Source organism: Ovis canadensis, chromosome 2 (assembly GCF_042477335.2).
Source record: "Ovis canadensis isolate MfBH-ARS-UI-01 breed Bighorn chromosome 2, ARS-UI_OviCan_v2, whole genome shotgun sequence".
NCBI lineage: Eukaryota > Metazoa > Chordata > Mammalia > Artiodactyla > Bovidae > Ovis > Ovis canadensis.
In genome coordinates, this window is record NC_091246.1 from 136,214,345 (window position 1) to 136,235,000 (window position 20,656).

The 20,656-nt window shown below is 41.9% G+C and overlaps 1 protein-coding gene across 3 annotated transcripts in view; it reads left to right on the forward strand.

Annotated features, from left to right (window-relative positions):
• The first annotated feature begins 219 nt into the window (after window positions 1-219).
• Window positions 220-20,656, forward strand: part of SESTD1 (SEC14 and spectrin domain containing 1) — a 139,186-nt gene continuing 118,749 nt past the window's right edge. The window contains exon 1 of one of the 3 annotated variants that reach the window (XM_069577065.1): window positions 220-787. The gene's annotated coding sequence lies outside the window, so the exon portion shown is untranslated. Of the gene's footprint in view, window positions 1,130-20,656 lie in introns of all 3 variants that reach the window. The other 2 variants (XM_069577067.1, XM_069577066.1) reach the window with 2 other exon arrangements.

Below are 20,656 nucleotides of genomic sequence, written 5' to 3' on the forward strand. Positions count from 1 at the left end.
AATTCTGGACTGCCCAAAGGAAAGCTGCCCAAAGGAAAACAAATGTCCTGAATCCAGCCCTTTCTCTCTGCAAGCCATTCCCTTCCAACTGCCTTAGCCTTCAGCTCCATCACACACCTCTGTGTGGGAGAGTCGTCTCCTGGCAGTGGGTACTTGGAACTAAAGGAATCCCAACCAACCTAGGATGACAGTGTCAGAATTTTGAAAATCTTGGATACCATATACATATTTCCGTATGAGGGCAGCGACAACAAATGACTTGCGAGGCGTCAAGTGGTCGTGGGGGTGTCTTTCCTTAAGCCCAGGTTTCCCGACTCTAGGCCCAGTCGCCCTTCCACCACCCCACGGTGCCTGTGGGCTTGGGAGGCGAGAGCTCCGTGCCCGCTAAGGATCACCGGGTGGGCCTGGTGGCTTCGGAGGCCCCCGCCTCGCCCAGCTCCCAACCCCCCAGCCCCAGCCCCAGCGGGACTCCCGGCCCCGCCCCCTTCCCGTGCCGGGCGGGGTCGCCGCGCCGCCGCTCCCCGGGCGCGCGCTGGGCAGCGCGGACTCGGGTCGGGCCGAGGGATCCGGGAGGTCTCGCCAGGCCGCCCGCGCCGCAGCCCCTGGCCTGACGCACAGAGGGGCCGGGACGCAGTTTGCCACGGGCGACCGGAGCCACCGCCGCCCGGGCCCGCTCCGCCCCCAGCCCGCCTTCCTCCCGCCTCGCCCTCCGCCTCCGCCCGCGCCTCACTCGCGTCCCCGCGTCCTTCCCACCGCCCCGGAGCCGCAGGCCCCCAGCGCCAGCCAGGTGAGTGTGGCCGCCGCGCGGCCCGGGCTGCCCGGGCGGGACGACCGCGCAGGCCCCGGGGCCAGGCGGGGAGCGTGGGCGGGAGGAGGCGGCGGCGGGCCCAGCTCGCTAACCCCCGCGCGGCCGCGCGACTGCGGGAGGGGGGCCCCCGCCCCTGGCTCCCGCCGCAGCCCCCGCCGCCACCGCAGACAAAGCGCCCGAGGTGGGAGTCCCGCGGGCAGCCCCTGCCTCCGCGCCGCCAGCCGGGTGCGGCCGCGGCCCTCCGAGCCTGGGCGGCCCGCGTCTCCCCTCCCGGGCGCCCTTGTTCATTTCTGGGTGAAAGGGACCCGAAACGTGCAACAGGTACGGGCGGTGATCATTATTTTCCGGCGGGTCCGGTCCGCCCGGCGTGCGGGCACCAGATGTGGCGGCCGGCTCCGGGGCGAGTCCCCGCGTCCAGCGCCCGCGGCTGGCTCCTTTGTGTGGCCGGTGACCGGCCCTGGCCGGCGGGTGGGGGACGCCGGCCAGAGACCCCCGGGCTGCAGGAGCCTTCTGGACGGCACCCTTGAGGCGTGGGGGCTTGGCTTACCCCGGGTATGCGGGCCGGTAACATCCCTCCAGCCTTTGCAGGAGTCACAAAGGGACGGGAGAGCGGGTTGGCAGGGATATCTGGATGTGTATTTATTTTTATATGTGAGGTAGACATGTATTGGAAAGGAACCGCAGTCTGGCAGGCTCTTGAGGGTTTCTGTGGCATTTCACCCCGCGATGCACCCATTTGGACATGGCAGCTGCTGCTACGCCCCCGTGGTTCTCCTCTTGGTGCTTTGACATCTTTCTTAAACAGACATCACCTGAGAAGTTGGAAATGCTGTTGAGTGTTTGACAGGTCTTCCGTCTCTTCACGTTTTGTCTGTGCCAAGTAAACCCACCGTGTATGCTAGCATAGGTTGGCAAACCCTCAAATTAAGATCACCGCTCAAAAATACCCCCATATTGGGGAATATTAACCTGTGTGGTTTACTTTGGCTTAAAGAACCTTATTTTCTTAGTTGTGAGAAACTTTTTATTTTTTTACCCCCAAAGAAAGAATACAAAGTAAAGAACAATTTATCTTTGTTTACATACCTTGGGTCGGGCTGTTACCTAGCTGGTTTCATTGGTATGCTATTTTAGTATAACAATACTAAATGGAAGGAAAATATCTTCCTTTTGCTTTGAGCAATAAAATACTTCTTTGTTCTAGAACCAGGAAGCTTTTATACATAATACTTTGTGTGGCCAAAAGTTAGCGACTTGTCTTTACCCTGTGACCAAATCCATGAAAAAATACCCAATCATGAAAAATACCCAAAGGACTTAGAAAGCATTACCCAGCTCTGTAGATTGTTTTTATATTCCAAATTCCAGGAAATCATTTTGTTGTATATTTATTCAAACAAGCTAGACTAAATTTAACCTTAAAAATTGGGACTACTCGGTAAATTCCCTAGTATTAGGGAATGAACTGGCTGCATTTAAAGAATTTACCAAGCATTTTGATTTCTGTGTATAATAGTTGGAAGGACCTGGTGATGGACATAGAAATACGACTGCAAAATGCAGAACATGGAAACAGGTAGATCAAGCTTGCGAAGTTCCATCTACTTGGGTTTTAGTTGATTCATGGGTAAATCTGAAAACTAAAAGTCCACTAATTTAAAAACAAAATACTGGATTTTGACCGAGTTTTTAAAATGAACTCTCTAAAGATTCCTTGACACTCTCTCTACTCCCTAAAAACAAATGATACTAATAAGGATTTTCTTTTGAAGAAATAAACTAATGTCAAATTAATCTGTAGAAAGTTTTTCTGACATAATTAGTAGTTTCACTTTACTAAAAATAGCACTCATCTGTGTAACATCTAACTTCAAAGAGCTTTCATAGCTGTTACAAGCAACAGGAATAACCTCCTGAAAAAAAAAGTAATGTCTTTACTATTAAAAAGTAGGCGAAACTTAAATTTCTACAGTAGTTTTATTAAAATATAACTCATATACTGTAGAATTCACTCTTTTAATATGTACAATTCAGTGGTTTTAGTTTATTCATAAGGTACTGCAAACATCATCACTAATTCAAGGAGCATTTTCACATCCTAAAAGGAAGCCCTCACACCATTAACTGCGGCTCCCATTCTCCCTCATTGACACTTGGCAGGCACCAGTCTACTTTCTGTCTCTGTGGATTTGCTGATTTAGGACATTTCCTATAAATGGAATCATAATATGTGGCCTTTTGTGTCTTTCACTAAGTGTAGTGTTTCCAGATTTCGTGCATATTATGCATGTATTAAGATACCTCCTTTTTATGGCTCAGTAATATTCCACTGTATGGATATGCCGCATTTTGTTTATCTGTTCATCAGTTGATGAAACTTTAGGTTGTTTCCACTTTTTGGCTGTTATGAGTAATGCGGCTATGGCTGTTCATTTACAGGTTTTTGTGTGGACTTATGTTTTCAGTGATCTTGAGTATATATTTAGATGTGGAGTTGCCTAGTCCTAAGGTAACTCTATTTGAGGAACTGCCAAATTATTTTCTGTAGTGACTGCATTTTACATTCCCATCATTAAAGTATGAGAGTTACACTTTCTCCAGCCTTATTAAGGTTGTCTTTTTGATGATAGCTATTCCAGTATGTGTGAGGTGGTATCTTATGGTTTTTGTTTGCATTTCGGTAATGGCTAATGATGTTGAGCATCTTTAAATTCTTATTGGCCATTTATATATCTTTGGGAAAAAAGTTTGATTTATAATTTTTCAGTTTATGTTTTTACATGTATTTTTCTCATTTAGTCTTTGAGATAACCCAGTTAAATAGGTTTACTCCTGTTTTGCTGCTAGGACACTGAGGTTTAAAGAGGTTAAATAATTTGTTCATTTTTTAATCTTATGGAGTTAATAAGAGTCAAGGTCTGAATGTAAACTCAGATCTTCTGACTCTGCTTCCTGCATTCTTTCCACTTTATGAGGCATACAGAAGTTAAATTGTGTTTGCAGCTTTGCTTGGTTAATCATCGACAAGAGTAGGGGTAAAATAAATAAATCAATGAAACCAAACAACAAAAAGCAGGTGTCGTGTCCACACTGCCTCATGTTCTCCAATTTTGTTATGCTTTTTCAAAGAAATTCTTTGATTTCTCTTATCCTAATAAGGTAGATATCATTTCCATATTTTCTTTGGGGAAACAAACCTAAGAACAGCTTCTTAGTGGCAATGCTAAACCTAAAACTTGTTCACTGAGACATTGCACTTTCTGTTCCCCTGGAGCTTGCATGTTCTCTATTTCTATTTTCCCACTAATTTATACCCTTTAACCATAGAGTAATTGAATAGTTTCACAGTTTTCATAAACATTGTTATTTCTAGGTTACACTGAAATTAATTTTTATTTTTGGACAGGGCAGTTTGCCAGATTCACTTTGCAGTGTAGGATTACTGAGGTGTGTATTTTGGTTGTTATGTGTTACTTACTCTGAAATTCTCGTTTCCCTAGAGGGCAGGTAGAGTCCATATGTTATTTATTTGTCGTTCATATCCATTGTCCACCATTGTGCCCAGACATGTAAGAAGGACTCTAACCTTTGTTGGATGAATGAATACAAATACATTTTTTCCGCTTGCCCCTCCAAAAAAAAAAATCCAATAAAAGTCATTTTTAGAATAAAGACTGTACAAATTCTAGATAAAGAATTTCTTATCCCTCGCATATGACCTAAAAATAGTAAATGGTAATTAAAACTTGACTTAAAACAGCACTATCTGATGGAAGAAACTAAATGTTCAATGCTGGGTTTAAAAAAATTGGCTGCAGGTATCTGGAGGCTGGCACAAATGCTCGGTGCCCACACGTAGGGTTATACTTTGAGTGTGTGTTAGATAAATGAATGCCCAATGAGTGAATAAAGTAATTAATTTTGACTGTGATAGCTAGAGGAGATAACGTCAAATGGCTATCAGGTCCTGTTTTTCATTTGTATATTTTAATTGTCAAATATGATACATGTTAATTATAAAAAATTAAAATAATATACAGGAGTATAGAGTAGAAGCTTTTCCTGGTGGCTCAGATGGTAAAGAATCCACCTGCAGTGTGGGAGACCTGGGTTCAATTCCTGGATAGGGAAGAACCCCTGGAGGCGGGCATGACAACCCACTCCAGTAATCTTGCCTGGAGAATCCTCATGGACAGAGGAGCCTGGTGGGCTATAGTCAGTCCATGCGGTCACAAAGAGTCAGACCTGACTGAGCAACTAAGCACATGTAGAATAAAAGGCAAAAATGTCACTTCACTATTTGTCCACATCCCTTCCTTCACCCTCAAGACTACTCCTGTCACAGGTCACCTTGTTAGCAGTTTGGGGTTTATATTTCCAAATGTACACGTTTGCATTTATGTGTATCAGTTCAGTTCAGTTGCTCAGTCGGGTCCGACTCTGTGACCCCATGAAGCGCAGCACGCCAGGCCTCCTTGTCCATCACCAACTCCCGGAGTTCACCCAAACTCTTGTCCATCGAGTCGGTGATGCCATCCAGCCATCTGATCCTCTGTTGTCCCTTTCTCCGCCTGCCTCCAATCTCCCAGCATCAGAGTCTTTTCCAATGAGTCAACTCTTCACATGAGGTGGCCAAAGTATTGGAGTTTCAGCTTTAGCATCATTCCTTCCAAAGAAATCCCAGGGCTGATCTCCTTCAGAATGGACTGGTTGGATCTCCTTGCAGTCCAAGGGACTCTCAAGAGTCTTCTCCAACACCACAGTTCAAAAGCATCAATTCTTTGGCACTCAGCTTTCTTCATAGTCCAACTCTCACATCCATACATGAACACAGGAAAAACCATGGCCTTGACTAGATGGACCTTTGTTAGCAAAGTAATGTCTCTGCCTTTGAATATGCTATCTAGGTTGGTCATAACTTTTCTTCCAAGGAGTAAGCGTCTTTTAATTTCATGGCTGCAGTCACCATCTTCAGTGATTTTGGAGCCCCCAAAAATGAAGTCTGCCACTGTTTCCACTGTTTCCCCATCTATTTGCCATGAAGTGATGGGACCAGATGCCATGATCTTCGTTTTCTGAATGTTGAGCTTTAAGCCAACTTTTTCACTCTCCTCTTTCACTTTCATCAAGAGGCTCTTTAGTTCCTCTTCACTTTCTGTCATAAGGGTGGTGTCATCTGCATATCTGAGGTTATTGATATTTCTCCCGGCAATCTTGATTCCAGATTGTGTTTCTTCCAGCCCAGCGTTTCTCATGATGTACTCTGCGTAGAAGTTAAACGAGCAGGGTGACAATAGACATCCTTGACGTACTCCTTTTCCTATTTGGAACCAGTCTGTTTTTCCATGTCCAGTTCTAACTGTTGCTTCCTGACCTGAATATAGGTTTCTCAAGAGGCAGGTCAGGTGGTCTGGTATTCCCATCTCTTTCAGAATTTTCCACAGTTTCTTGTGATCCACACAGTCAAAGGCTTTGGCATAGTCAATAAAGCAGAAATAGATATTTTTCTGGAACTCTCTTGCTTTTTCCATGATCCAGAGGATGTTGGCAATTTGATCTCTGGTTCCTCTGCCTTTTCTAAAACCAGCTTGAATATTTGGAAGTTCACGGTTCACGTATTGCTGAAGCCTGGCTTGAAGAATTTTGAGCATTTCTCTACTAGCATGTGAGATGAGTATATGTATGTGCAAATAGACATTTACATACCCAGCCATACTTAGTACATACATGTATATTCAGTGGTTTTTCTTATACAAAAGAGATCATACTACACATATTTGGTTTTCACTCAACCTATTAAAGACATTTGCATATGTGATCACAAAAGATAAACATAATATTTATGTTTCACTTTGTGTTTGCTTTTCTTGACTTATTTGGTATCAAGATTAAGCTAGTCTCTGAGCATGAATTGGGAAACTTTTTTATTCCTCTATGCCCTGGAATATTTGCCCTATAAACATTTATTGACACTCACCTAACAGTCTTGCAGGGAGGGAAGAGAGCTCTAGGACAACCTTTCTGTTATATTTTTCTGTTTTTATTATTTTATCAGGTTTTGACCCTTATTTTCTGTACTCTTTTTGGTTAAAGTCCTTCCCCCCAACCCACCCTTTCCCCCAGCTCTGATGAGTAAATTGACAAAAGCAAGCGCCAGTGATTACATGAATCATTGCATGCAGGTATGCGTGCTTTTCTCTTAGAAAGATCCAAGGTAGAGTCCTGCTGTTAGTAATTGTATAGCCTAAGCAAGTTACTTACCTTTTTAAAGCTTGTTTCTTTATCTGTAAAATGGTGATAATCCCTATATCACAGAAATCTTGGAAGTATTAAATGAAATGTGAGCTAATACATGAGAAATTTCAGTGGTTGGATCCAATAAGAATGAAAAAATTTACACTACTAACCTATAGCATGCTCTACAAAGGTACACTTGTCACTGTGGCCATTATAAGTTGTTTCAGCCTAATACAGATAAATGTAAGGAGAGTAGATGGTGGTGTTAGAGACAATTTCTACTAATACATTGGAAGGATCTATAAACATTTCCAGGCCATTTAGAATTTAACTTTGGTAGACAGTTATTTCTAAGCACTTGTATGCTTTTGAGGCAAGGTAGCAGGAGGAAGTAGTAGACTAAATAGACCTGGACTGATTTTGTATTATCACATGTGACTTTGATAAATTAATTTCTCTCAGTAAAACTGAATGAATGTACCTACTTTGCAGGGTAGTCAGGAGGAAAGAGGTTAAGATAGTGCTTGGCGTCTAATAGATGTACAACTGGTTCGTTTTTTCTTTGCATGTAATGAGTGCCCAACAGTGATGAACATGAAGTATTGGGTTCTGCTATTTTAAGACTGCTTGATGTAGTGGCAAGAACCTTAGTCCCTAAATTAGAGCCTTGGTCCCTAAATTTAGCCTGTATATCACACTGACTAGGCATTGACCTTGGACAAGGCACCTGCTAAGCTTCTGTTTCCTTACCTATAAGAAAAGAGCAAGAAAACTGACACTTACTGAGGATCTGTTTTACATACAGTTTACTAAAGTGAAAGTCGCTCAGTTGTGTCCAACTCTTTGCAACCCCATGGACTGTATAGTCCATGGAATTCTCCAGGCCAGAATACTGGAGTGGGTAGCCTTTCCCTTCTCCAGGGGATCTTCCCAACCCAGGGATCAAACCTAGGTCTCCCACACTGCAGGCAGATTCTTTACCCTCTGAGCCACAAGGGCTTACAGTTTACTAAGTAGATTACAAATCATATTTAATCCTCCCAGTAATCTTATAGAGATTATTTTCATTTCTCAAGTTTTATAGGTGAAGAAACAAAGGCACAGGAATTAGACTTTCTGAGGTCCACTTGGTGGACTCCCAACTCCTACCCCCAGTCCTGTCCACGTTCTTTGACTCATTACAGCTATTTCCTTTTGGGGTGGTAGGGTGTTCCCCTGCATACAGGGAATACCAAATGAGGAGCTTTCTGCAAACGGAAATACTACATGTATTAAAAAGCTAGGCCAGTGTAGGATGAAACTACTTATTTATTAATGATTTCCATTAATAAAATACAAACAGAATTGTTAATGTGTCCTAATGCCTCTGCCTAAGAATAGTAATTTACGTTTTATAATACTGTGTTGCTCGTAATCGCTTTACCTAAATAATTTATTAGGCTTCATTCATTTCCAATTTGACCAGGTAAAGAAAAGGGGGTAGGGAGTAGTTGTAAAGGAAAAGATAAGCTTTATTTCGGTGTTTGATAGTGGTGTGTGTGTCTGTATTTATGTATGAATGCATGTAAGGAAGAATTGGGAAAGTTCCCTGACAGTTTGGCATTTACAGAAACTACAGGTTCTTGAAAAGAAGTAGAGAGAATCTGCATTATATAATTCATTGTCTGCTAGAGGACTTGCAGAGTCATTTAAAATATGAACCTGCCTTTCTCAGCTGGTTTGTAAAGAGCTATTGATTATATTCTTGAAAGATAGTAATGTCTTTCCTTTTATAGGAGTTGCATTTTATTTGATAGATTCAGTGATATTGATTTGGCATTTCTGCAAGCCTTGTGCCAGGGATATGGAAAACAAAAAATGCTGTTGGAACATCACAAATAAATTGTGATTCAGTAATAGTATAGAAGGTTTTAGAGATTATCTCTTGAGGCTTCAGATATCATTTTTATTTTATTTGGTAGGAGTGGGAATTCCTGTGTTTAGATTAGAGAATTTTTCAGAGTAGGCTTGAATTGCTCTTGGTAAATCTCACTGTTACTGAATGCTTGCTATTTTGCAGAATACGTTGTGTAAGAGTTACCGAACATGGTTCTTGTCTTCAAAGAGTTTATATTTAGTCAGGGAGGCAATGAAGGAGGAAACCAAGCAAAAGGACACAGAGTTCTTAAAGCTTGTATCTGCTCCTTGTAAAATCAGTTTTGCTGCAGTGAACTTTGGTGAGACATAGATTCTCCTAATGGATACTGTAAGAAACATCCCAACCCTTGAAAACTGAGTTGTGTATCTTGTTCTTTCTCTGTATAGTGTTCTCTTTGCTTTGTAAAAATTACTGTTTGATCTTATTACCAAGAATAGTTCCCCTTCTGAGTACTTTTCTGTTTATCTCCTGAACTATGAACTGGATTTTCCCTTAGGTGATGGCTGTTAGAAAGCCAGACCAGATTTGTAGCCTACCCCAGAGCAACGTTACAGATTTTATGCTGTATATTTTTTCAACTTTTTTCTTGGCATCATTTTTGGTGTTTTCCTTATTCGTTTCTATTATTTTATATCTGTTAATTTTTTATAGTTCATGTATTCCTATAAGTTTCATTAATCCTTTCAGAACAAAGTAGGAGTAAATGTAAATAAATACATGTGAAATTCATGGAGGAACTTATCAAGGCAACCAAATCAATATGACAAATAGGTTTTGTTTCACGGGCCTGCTGAGATTGATAATGATGGCTGCCTGGAGCCCTGCATTAAGAAGTATCAATAGCTGGAGTCTGTTTCTGTTTTGTAAATAGTGCATTTGTATCATTTCTTTTTAGAGTCCCCACATCAGCGATATTTCTCTTTCTCTGATTTCACTCAGTATAACAATCTCTAGGTCCATCAGTGTTGCTGCAGATGGCATTATTTCATTGTTTTTAATGGCCTAGTAATAGCCCATTGTATACGTGTACCACATATGCTTTATCTAGTCATCTGTTGATGGTCATTTAGGTTCATTCCATGTCCTGATTACTGTAAAGTGAAGAGTGAAGTCGCTCAGTCGTGTCCGACTCTTTGCGACCTCATGGACTACATAGCCCACCATGCTCCTCCACCCATGGGATTTTCCAGGCAAGAATACTGGAGTGGGGTGCCATTTCCTTCTCCAGGGTTACTGTAAACAGTGCTGCCTGAACACTGGGGTGTGTGTATTCTTTCAGACGATGTTTTTCTTTGGATATATGCCTAGGGATTGCAGAACTATATGGTAGCTCTATTTTTAGTTGTTTTTGTTTTTTTTTTTTTAAGGAACCTCCATACTGTTCTCCATAGTGGGTGTACCAATTTACATTCCCACCAACAGTGTAGGAGGGTTGCCTTATCTCTACACACTCTCCAGCATTTATTGTTTGCAGATTTTTGATGATGGCCATCCTGAAGGTGTGAGATGATAACTCCTTGTAGTTCTGATTTGCATTTCTTTAATAATTAGACTTGGGGATTCCTAGGTGGCGCAGTGCTAAAGAATCCGTCTGTCAATGCAGGAGACGCAAGAGGTGCAGGCTTATTTCCTGAGTCCAGAAGATCCCCTGGAGTAGGATATGGTACCCCCACTCCAGTATTCTTGCCTGGGAAATTCCATAGGCAGAAGAGTCTGGCAGGCTAGAGTGGGACACGACTGAGCAACTAAGCGCACAATAATTAGAGAACCAACTTAATGGTTGTGAGGTGGGGGAGAGAAAGATAGGGAGTTTGGGATTGACATGTTCAGATTGCTCTGTTTAAAAATGGATAACCAACTATACGTACTGTATAGCATGGGAAACTGCTGAAATATTACGTAACAACCTAAATGGGAAAATGATTTGGAAAAAATAACAGATACAAGTATAACTGAATCACTTTGCTGTACACCTGAAACTAACCTAACATTGTTAATCAACTCTACTACAGTATAAAATAATTGAAGAAGCCCCGAACAAACAAGCGTTTACAAATGCAACCAAAAATTTTAAATACTTAGGATATAAAGTACGTTCATGATCTTATAATCAAAAATTTACAAAGAGGTAGTTGGAGGCAGTGTGAATTCAGTGGGAAAGGCTGCTGTGGCCGCGGAGCACTGCCGTGGGCGGAGCAGGAGTAGTGGGGGCCCGAGTGCCCCCTTTGCATCTGTTACAAAGTGTACCGGGTGCTGGGTGGCTCGATAGGCGGGTGGCTGTGAAGTTTATAGTCAGTTTTGCTAGGAGGGACGCGAAACTGGGGAGGAAGCTGACTTGTTGGGGTTGGTTTGGTTAGAATACAATGTTTGCACTGCGTAAAGGAGAAACGAGGCTGGTGGGAAGAGCGAGGATGGGGATGTGGGAAGCTTTAACTGGTAGATGGGTGAGATTAGGTTCGTTTAAATCTTCTAAAATTCTAATTATTGCCCTATGTTATTTCCAGGGCTTTGCCTGAGTTCAGGTCCATGTCATACTTATAAATTTAAAAGTTAATTGGAAAAAAAAAAGTTAATTGAGTAGGTAATTCACTCGTTTCAAAATTTTAAAAAGTGTAAGAGAACACAGGAAAAAGTCTTATTTCTGTTCCTCAGCTACTGAGTTCTCTCTACAAAGTCAACCATTGTTATTAGATTTTTATGTATCCTTCCAGAAATAGTTTTTGTATGTATATGAGCTTTCCCAAATGTTTCACACAAATGATATTTCTATACCTATGCATATACTGCTTCTTCCATACTAGACACTCTATTCTTTACCTTAATCTTTCACTTCTTAGAGGGTTTTTTAAATAGCAGTGCACAAAGAGCTTTCTTCCTTCTTTTAAAAAATTTTTTATATTTATTGTTTTGGCCTCACTACTCGGCGTGGTGTGTGGGATCTTAGTTGCCTGCCCAGGGGTGGAATTTGTGCCCCCTGCTGTGGAAGTGCAGTCTTAGACTGCCTGGGAAGTCTTTTGTGCCTTTTCTGTTTTAAATAAACTTTTTACTTTGGCATAATTTTAGACTTACAGAAAAATTGCAAAAAAGTTTCCATATACACCTCACCCAGTTTCATTTCCCTTTAATGTTGTCATCTTACTGTGGTACACAGTCAAAACTAAGAAACTGACGGTTTGTTACTGTTAACAGAGTTTATTAGATATCACCAGTTTTTGCGTTCTGTTCCGTGAGCCCATCCAGAATACTATAATTGCATTTAGTTGTCATCTCTCTTTGGTCTCCTCTCACAGGTTTTCAAGGCTTCTTATGACCTTGACAGTTTTTGGGAGTACTGGTCTATAGACTGTCTCTCAGCATGGGTTTGTCTGATGCTTTCCTCAGTAGCATGGGGCTACGGACTTTTGAAATACTGCAGAGTTGAGCTGTCTTACTCATATCTCCGTGAGGGAGTACTACATGATATTTACAAGACATTGCTGGTGGTGTTTAACTTAGAGCCTTTGTATATCGTAGTGTTTGCCAGATTTCTGCACTGTAAAATTGCTGTTTTTCCCTTTCCATTATAGGTGAATTACTAAGCTTAGCCTACCCTCAAAGTGGGAGGGGGAATTAAAGGAACATTTTTTTAAAAATGTAATATTCCTTTAGATGTGTTGAGAGAGTGTGTAATTTCCTCGGCACTGTCTCACTGCAACAAAGATTTGAAACGGTGGACCAGTGTTAACAGCAATGTTAGAGCTCAGAGTTTTATTCAGTAAACAAAGGATAGTATACCCTTGAGGTGTGAGGGCAGGCCGACCCCAAAGGAGAGGCCCCAACTCATCTTGGCTCCCTCTTTTTCAGCGTTCTGTCTCCTTCCCCCTGAGCCTGTCCTGTGCAAATTAGGGCCAGCCAGGAAGGGGGTGTGTTTGTTTCACCTGAGGTTCTCACTCAGATCCACGGGTTTTTCCTTTGTTCCCTTTTCTGGGCTTTTCCCTTTGTCTTTCAGCCACCACCATTTTGGACTCCTTTTTCCTACTTTTTTTCCTAACTACCTAACAAATGGATGTGTCCTATAGTCAGCTATTCTCCTTGTTGATGTTTTAGGTTGGCCAAAAAGTTTGTTTGGGTTTTCCCATAGCATCTTATGGGACAGTGAAAACAAACTTTTTGCCCAGCCCAGTATTTAGATGATTTAGTATATCGTAATAGTTAAGAGAACAGGCTCTGGAGCTACACTGCCTAGGTTCAGGCCTTGGCTCACACTAGCTATGTGGTCTTGGGCTGCTTTTATTTGGCTTCTTAGTTTTTCCACCTGTACAGTGTGAATGTTAATAGCACCTGCCTCAGGATTGTTCCGAAGATTAAAGAGCATATGTATTAAGTGCTTGGAACAGTGTTTGGTGCTGTGCTAAGTGCTAGATAAATTTTTGCTATCATCATTATTAATTTTTTTGTCCTTATAATAATACTGCAACGAGTAACTTGTTATTTCAATGCAGTGGTGGGATAGGCAAGTATACTATAAGATAAATCCCTAGAAATGAGGACTCGTATTTGCAATTTTCATAGATATTGCCAAATTTTTCTCCATAGAGGTTGTAGCATTCTGCACATTCACCCAGAATATATGGAAACATCTGTTTCTATCTCCCTTTTACCAGATTATTTGATCTTTGCCAGTCCATGTATATCACATATTATGAATTCATTTGACCATCTTTTTGTTGTGAAACAACTTGTGATCCATCGACTAGGAAGTGACAAAAGTTGTTTGGAGGAAATAATTATAGTAACTAGAAAAGGAGTAGTTTGGCCCTGGGAGAGACTAGAGGAAGTACTGCTGTTGAAAGGTGGACAGTCTGTGAAGTGGAATACCAAACTGCTGGCCTCTCTTCTGGTGTGACAGCATGGTGTCTTGATAATTGTTGTGGAAGGAATCACCATCTTACATTTGTAGCCAGTGATGAATGAAGGTGCAAGGGTGGAGGTTGGAAGGAAAGACTATAGTTGCATTAAAATAAAATTGAAAGTTAATCTGACACATTGTTTTATGATATGGATGCTTATTGTACAATGATCAGGCAGAAATTAAAAGCAGGTCACTCATAAAATTGTAATTAGCATCATGTTTTAGAGGCTTTTCTTTCTCAGTCTGTTCTCCAGTATGTAGTCATTGCTTGTTGGTAGTTTTTCCCTAATATCATGTATTGTGTACTCTTGTTGTTGCTATTAAAATGCTTCCCCTTCCCCCACAACTGCAGTGTTAAAAACAGAAGTGTTAAATCTTACTTCACATGAGCTGGATGTGCTGTGTGATGCTTAGTTGCTCAGTTGTGTCCGACTTTGCAACCCCATGGGGTGTAGCCTGCCAGGCTCCTCTGTCCATGGGATTGACCAGGCAAGAACACTGGATTGGGTTGCCATGCCCTCCTCCAGGGGATCTTCCCAACCCAGGGATCGAACCCAGGTCTCCTGCGTTGCAGGCGGATTCTTTACCATCTGAGCCACCAGAGAAGCCCTTACATGAGCTGGATAGGGGATGGTAGTGCCTTGATGGTCCTTAGCTGTTTTCCTTAGTTTGAGTTTCCTGTTTTGGAGTCCATCAACCCAGCCTACCCACTCCAGATTAATAATTTCTTTACCTCTTATGCTGCTAGAACTCTGGGGTGAGAGCAGATTGCTGGGAGGTTGCGGGCAGGAGAAAATGACCACTGTTCTGAAAGAAAGAAGGGATATTAAACCAGGAGAAGGAAGTAGTGGACACCTTGAAAATGGAATCTGAATCCTTGGAATTTGAGACTCTTGGACTCTGAATAATTAAGGTTAATAGAGTGAGCAGGGCGAAGGAGAGCTCAAGTGACCTGTTAACTCTTTTGACCCGGTTCTCCCAGGCATGGTATCAGCCTTGATACCATGATATCAGTCAGGAAAACTCAAGCAGTCTTCCTAGTGGCCTCTGCAAAATAAAAACAAAGCTCTCCAGCCCTCAGTCAGCCCAGGTCAACCGAAAGGTGAACGTTCCTCCTGACTGCATTAAACTGCAAACAAGGCTCTTGAAAGGCTGAGCTCAGTGCTTGCTGAAGGCCTTCACCATGTTGGGGCAGCTGGAAGAGGTGGCCTCTGGAAGGAAGGATACTCAGGAATGTAGAGAAGTTGGAAGGCAGGAGAAAGGAACACTTAGAGGCAGCTGTGAAGACAGACGTGGATTTTTCCAAGTTTCACTGGTCCTGGATTATCTTTACTCAAAGACAAGAAAAGCTGTTAGAAATACTTTCTTCTTCTAGGCCAAGCACCCAACAGACAGGCATCGTGAGTTGTACTGAGATGGAAACTATTACTACTACCTAGAATTTGTATCCAGTTAACCTCCAGAATACCTGAAAACACCATGATTAGGATGGGGAGTGATGCTCTAGGGCATCTGAATTAAACAGATGACAACACTTGGTCTACAGTTTAATTCTGTCTTAAACATACAATTTTTGTTAAAATCTCATTTGAGTTAACCTTGTTCTGTACATTGTGATGATACTTAAATCTATCAGTTACTTATAGCTTAAGTGTGAAACATTTAAGCAGATGATTATTGCTTTTCTCATTAATACTTGACTGAGATCAGATAGAAAATAAGAGTGTTGGTAGGAGAGGTAATTTTATAATTTACATCTTTTGTCCTGGATCGTGCTGGACAGTTGTTATCTTTGGGTGACATTTAACAGTTGAGTGTAGCTTGATGAAGTCAAGCACAGTGTTGGAGCCAGCCTAAGTCTGAATTAGCACAGAGCCTGGCACTCCTTAATCATTCCACATATGGTAACTAGTACCTCCCCATCCAACCCATTTGATTGTTGTCTGATTTATTTTGGAGCACATCATTCAGATATTAGAAAGTGGAAAAAGGTTCAGTGTTGTTTCTTACCCATCTGTGGCAAGGCATAAAGCGCTCCCTTTTGTCCTCATACCTACTACTTCCATCCCCCCGACCCCCTTTCTGCTTAACACCCGGCAACCATTAATTTTGCTGCCCCCTCAATTCATAGGTTGAAAGCTTAACTCCCAAACGCAACACAAGGTGACTGTATTTGGAGGTACACCTTTAAAGGGCTGATTAAGATTCTCTAGAGGAGGCCCTGGAGAAGGCAGTGGCACCTCACTCCAGTACTCTTGCCTGGAAAATCCATGGACGGAGGAGCCTGGTGGGCTGCAGTCCGTGGGGTCGCGACTGAGCGACTTCACTTTCACTTTTCCCTTTCATGCATTGGAGAAGGACATGGCAACCCACTCCAGTGTTCTTGCCTGGAGAATCCCAGGGACGGCGGGACCTGGTGGGCTGCCATCTATGGGGTCGCACAGAGTCGGACACGACTGAAGCGACTTAGCAGCAGCAGCAGCAGAGGAGGCCCTAGTCCAGTTTGACTGATGTCTGTATAAGAAAGAGAAATTTTGGTTTTGGACTTCCAGCCTCCAAACTGTTATGGCCCTAGCAGACTAATACAGTGAGTGGTTTAGTTTTTTTTCCTTTTTTGCATCCTGGTCAGCATTTGTTTTTTGAATTTTAATTGTTCTACAGTGATGCTGCATTGTGGTTTTAATTTGCATTTTCCTAATGGCCCACGATACTGAAAAATTTTACATGTACTTACTCATCATCTGTAGATTCTTTTTGGGAAATGTATGTTCATGTTTTCTGTTCATTTTCCGTTTGAATTGTCTGTGTTATTGTCATTTTACTGTTGAATTTCAAGCATTCTTTCATATATTTCATATACAAGTCCTTTGTCAGATATGTGGTTTTGGCATCAAATCTAGCCTACCTCTAGATCTTGAAAATTGATTCCTAAAGTTTTAGAAAACTCTTTGAAGAGAAAAGTTTTACAGTTTTCTACTTATGAAAGTCCATGATCCATTTCTTGTTGATTTTTGTATAAGATGTGATCAAGGTTTGTTACTTTTACCTGTGCGTACCCAGTTGTTCCAGCATCATTTGTGGGAAAGGCAGTCTTCATTGAATTGTTTTTGAAGCTTTGCCAACAGCGGAGCATATCTGTATTATATCTCCAGGTTCTCTGTTCTGTTCATTGAGCTATGGGTTTATCCCTCTGCCAAGACCACAGAATGGCTGCTAACAGTTCAGCTCAGTTCAGTTCAGTCGCTCACTCGTGTCCGACTGTTTGCGACCCCATGAATCTCAGCACTCCAGGCCTCCCTGTCCATCACAAACTCTCGGAGTTCACCCAAACTCATGTTGGTGATGCCATCCAGCCATCTCATCCTCTGTTGTCACCTTCTCCTCCTGCCCCCAATCCCTCCCAGCATCAGAGTCTTTTCCAATGAGTCAGTTCTTCCCATCAGGTGGCCAGAGTATTGGAGTTACAGCTTTAGCATCAGTCCTTCCAATGAACACCCAGGACTGATCTCCTTTAGAATGGACTGGCTGGATCTCCTTGCAGTCCAAGGCACTCTCAAGAGTCTTCTCCAACACCACAGTTCAAAAGCATCAATTCTTCGGAGCTCAGCTTTCTTCACAGTCCAACTCTCACATCCATAAATGACCACTGGAAAAACCATAACCTTGACTAGATGGACCTTTGTTGGCAAAGTAATGTCTCTGCTTTTCAATATGCTGTCTAGGTTGGTCATAACTTTCCTTCCAAGGAGTAAGCGTCTTTTAATTTCATGGCTGCAGTCACCATCGGCAGTGATTCTGGAGCCCCCCAAAATAAAGTCTGCCACTGTTTCCACTGTTTGCCATGAAATGATGGGACCAGATGCTATGATCTTTGTTTTCTGAGTGTTGAGCTTTAAGCCAACTTTTTCACTCTCCACTTTCACTTTCACCAAGAGGCTTTTTAGTTCCTCTTCACTTTCTGCCATAAGGGTGGTGTCATCTGCATATCTGAGGTTATTGATATTTCTCCCAGCAGTCTTGATTCCAGCCTGTGCTTCATCCAGCCCAGAGTTTCTCATGATGTACTCTGCATAGAAGTTAAATAAGCAGGGTGACAATAGACATCCTTGACGTACTCCTTTTCCTATTTGGAACCAGTCTGTTGTTCCATGTCCAGTTCTAACTGTTGCTTCCTGACCTGCATACAGGTTTCTCAGGAGGCAGGTCAGGTGGTCTGGTATTCCCATCTCTGGAAGAATTTTCCACAGTTTATTGTGATCCACACAGTCAAAGGCTTTGGCTTAGTCAATAAAGCAGAAATAGATGTTTTTCTGGAAATTTCTTTTTCCATGATCCAGCAGATGTTGGCAATTTGATCTCTGGTTCCTCTGCCTTTTCTAAAACCAGCTTGAACATCTGGAAGTTCACCGTTCATGTATTGCTGAAGCCTGGCTTGGAGAATTTTGAGCATTACTTTACTAGCATATGAGATGAATGCAATTGTGTGGTAGTTTGAGCATTCTTTGGCATTGCCTTTCTTTGAGATTGGAACGAAAACTGACCTTTTCCAGTCCTGTGGCCACTGATGAGTTTTCCAAATTTGCTGCCGTATTGAGATCAGCACTTTCACAGCATTGTCTTTCAGGATATGAAGTAGCTCAACTGGAATTCCATCACCTCCACTAGCTTTGTTCGTAGTGATGCTTTCTAAGGCCCACTTGACTTCACAAGATGTCTGGCTCTAGGTGAGTGATCACATCATTGTGATTATTTGGATCGTGAAGATCTTTTTTGTACAGTTCTTCTGTGTATTTTTGCCACCTCTTCTTAATATCTTCCGCTTCTGTTTAGGTCCATACCATTTTTGTCCTTTATCAAGTCCATCTTTGCATGAAATGTTCGCTTGGTATCTCTAATTTTCTTGCAGAGATCTCTAGGCTTTCCCATTCTGTTCTTTTCCTCTATTTCTTTGCATTGATCGTTGAGGACGGCTTTCTGATATCTTCTTGCTATTCTTTGGATCTCTGCATTCAGATGCTTATATCTTTCCTTTTCTCCTTGGCTTTTCACTTCTCTTCTTTTCACAGCTATTTGTAAGGCCTCCCCAGACAGCCATTTTGCTTTTTTGCATTTCTTTTCCATGGGGATGGTCTTGATCCCTGTCTCCTGTACAATGTCACGAACCTGAGTCCATAGTTCATCAGGCACTCTATCTAACAGATCTAGGCCCTTAAATCTATTTCTCACTTCTACTGTATAATCATTAGGGATTTGATTTAGGTCATACCTGAATGCCCTAGTGGTTTTCCCTATTTTCTTCAATTTAAGTGTGAATTTGGCAATAAGGAGTTCGTGATCTGAGCCACGGTCAGCTCCCGGTCTTGCTTTTGCTGACTGTAGAGAGCTTCTCCATCTTTGGCTGCTATAGGTGTATAATGTCTCGAAATCTGGTAGATTGATTCCTCCTGTTTTATACTTTCTAAGATTATTTTAGCTATTCTAGTTCGTCTGCCTTTCTATGTAAATGTTAGAATAATCTCTATCTACAAAGAGTCTTAACGGGAAGGATTTTGTTGGAAAGTGCATGAAGCCCAGTATCAGTTGGCTTCCCCCATGGCTGAGCTGGTAAAGAACCCACCTGCCGATGCAGGAAACACAAAGAGGCTGGCTTCATCCCTGGGTCGGGAAGATCCCCTGGAGAAGGGAATGGCAGCCACTCCAGTATTCTTGCCTGGCAAGTTCCACGGACACAGGAGCCTGGCAGGCTATAGACCATGAAGTCACAAAGAGCTGGGCATGACTGAGCATGCACAGGCACAGGATCAATTTGGGGAGAATTGATATCTTTGTTCAGAGAAGGCAGTGGCAGCCCACTCCAGTACTCTTGCCTGGAGAATCCCATGAACAGAGAAGCGTGGTAGGCTGCAGTCCACGGGGTCGCCAAGAGTCAGACATGACTGAGCAACTTTTGTACTATACACTGTTCCTTTTTGGGGGTGATTATAAATGGTGTTCTTCAGTGTTCCATGTTCCTGCTAGTATATATAATATAGTTGGTTTTTGTGTGTTAATCTCGTACCCCACAACCTTGCTGGACTCATTTATTAGTTCTAGGAATTTTCAGTAGAGTCCTTGGAATTTCCTACATAGATATCATCTGCAGAGAGGGGCAGTCTTTTTTCCTTTTTGATCTGTATGCTTTATCTTTCTTTTTCTTGTCTTGCACTGATTAGAGCTTTCAGTGCATTATTGAATAAGATTGGTGAGAATAGTCATACTTGCCTTCTTCTTTATCTTAGGGAAGAACTTATTCTGTCTTTCTCCATAAGTATGTTAGCTGTAAGCTTTTTCTATAAGCTCTTTATCAAATTGAGTGTGTTCTACTCTTTTCATAGTTTTTAAAGAGTGTTATCATGTATCAGTATTGAAATTTGCCAGTTGTGTTTTTTACAACAATTGGTATGATTCTGTGATGTGTTTATGGTATTCCCTTATTCTTTTTGCTCTGTACAGTGTATAGTGATATCCCTGATTCATTCCTGATACAGGTAATTTGTAATTTTTCTGTTTTTGCTCATTTTTACTATTTTTTTAAAGTTTTTTGCTCTTCTTTTGAGATATGGAAGCTTAGATTATTGATCTGAGATTTTTCCTCTTCTAATTTATGCATTTAATAATTTTCCCTTCACTTCTTTAGTGATGTTCAGCATTTTTGATACATTGTATTTTTGTTTTCATTTAGTTCAGTGTTTTTTTTTTCTCCCCTTGAGACTTCCTATTAGCCCCATGAGTTATTTAGAAATGTGTTGTGTAGTTTCCAAGT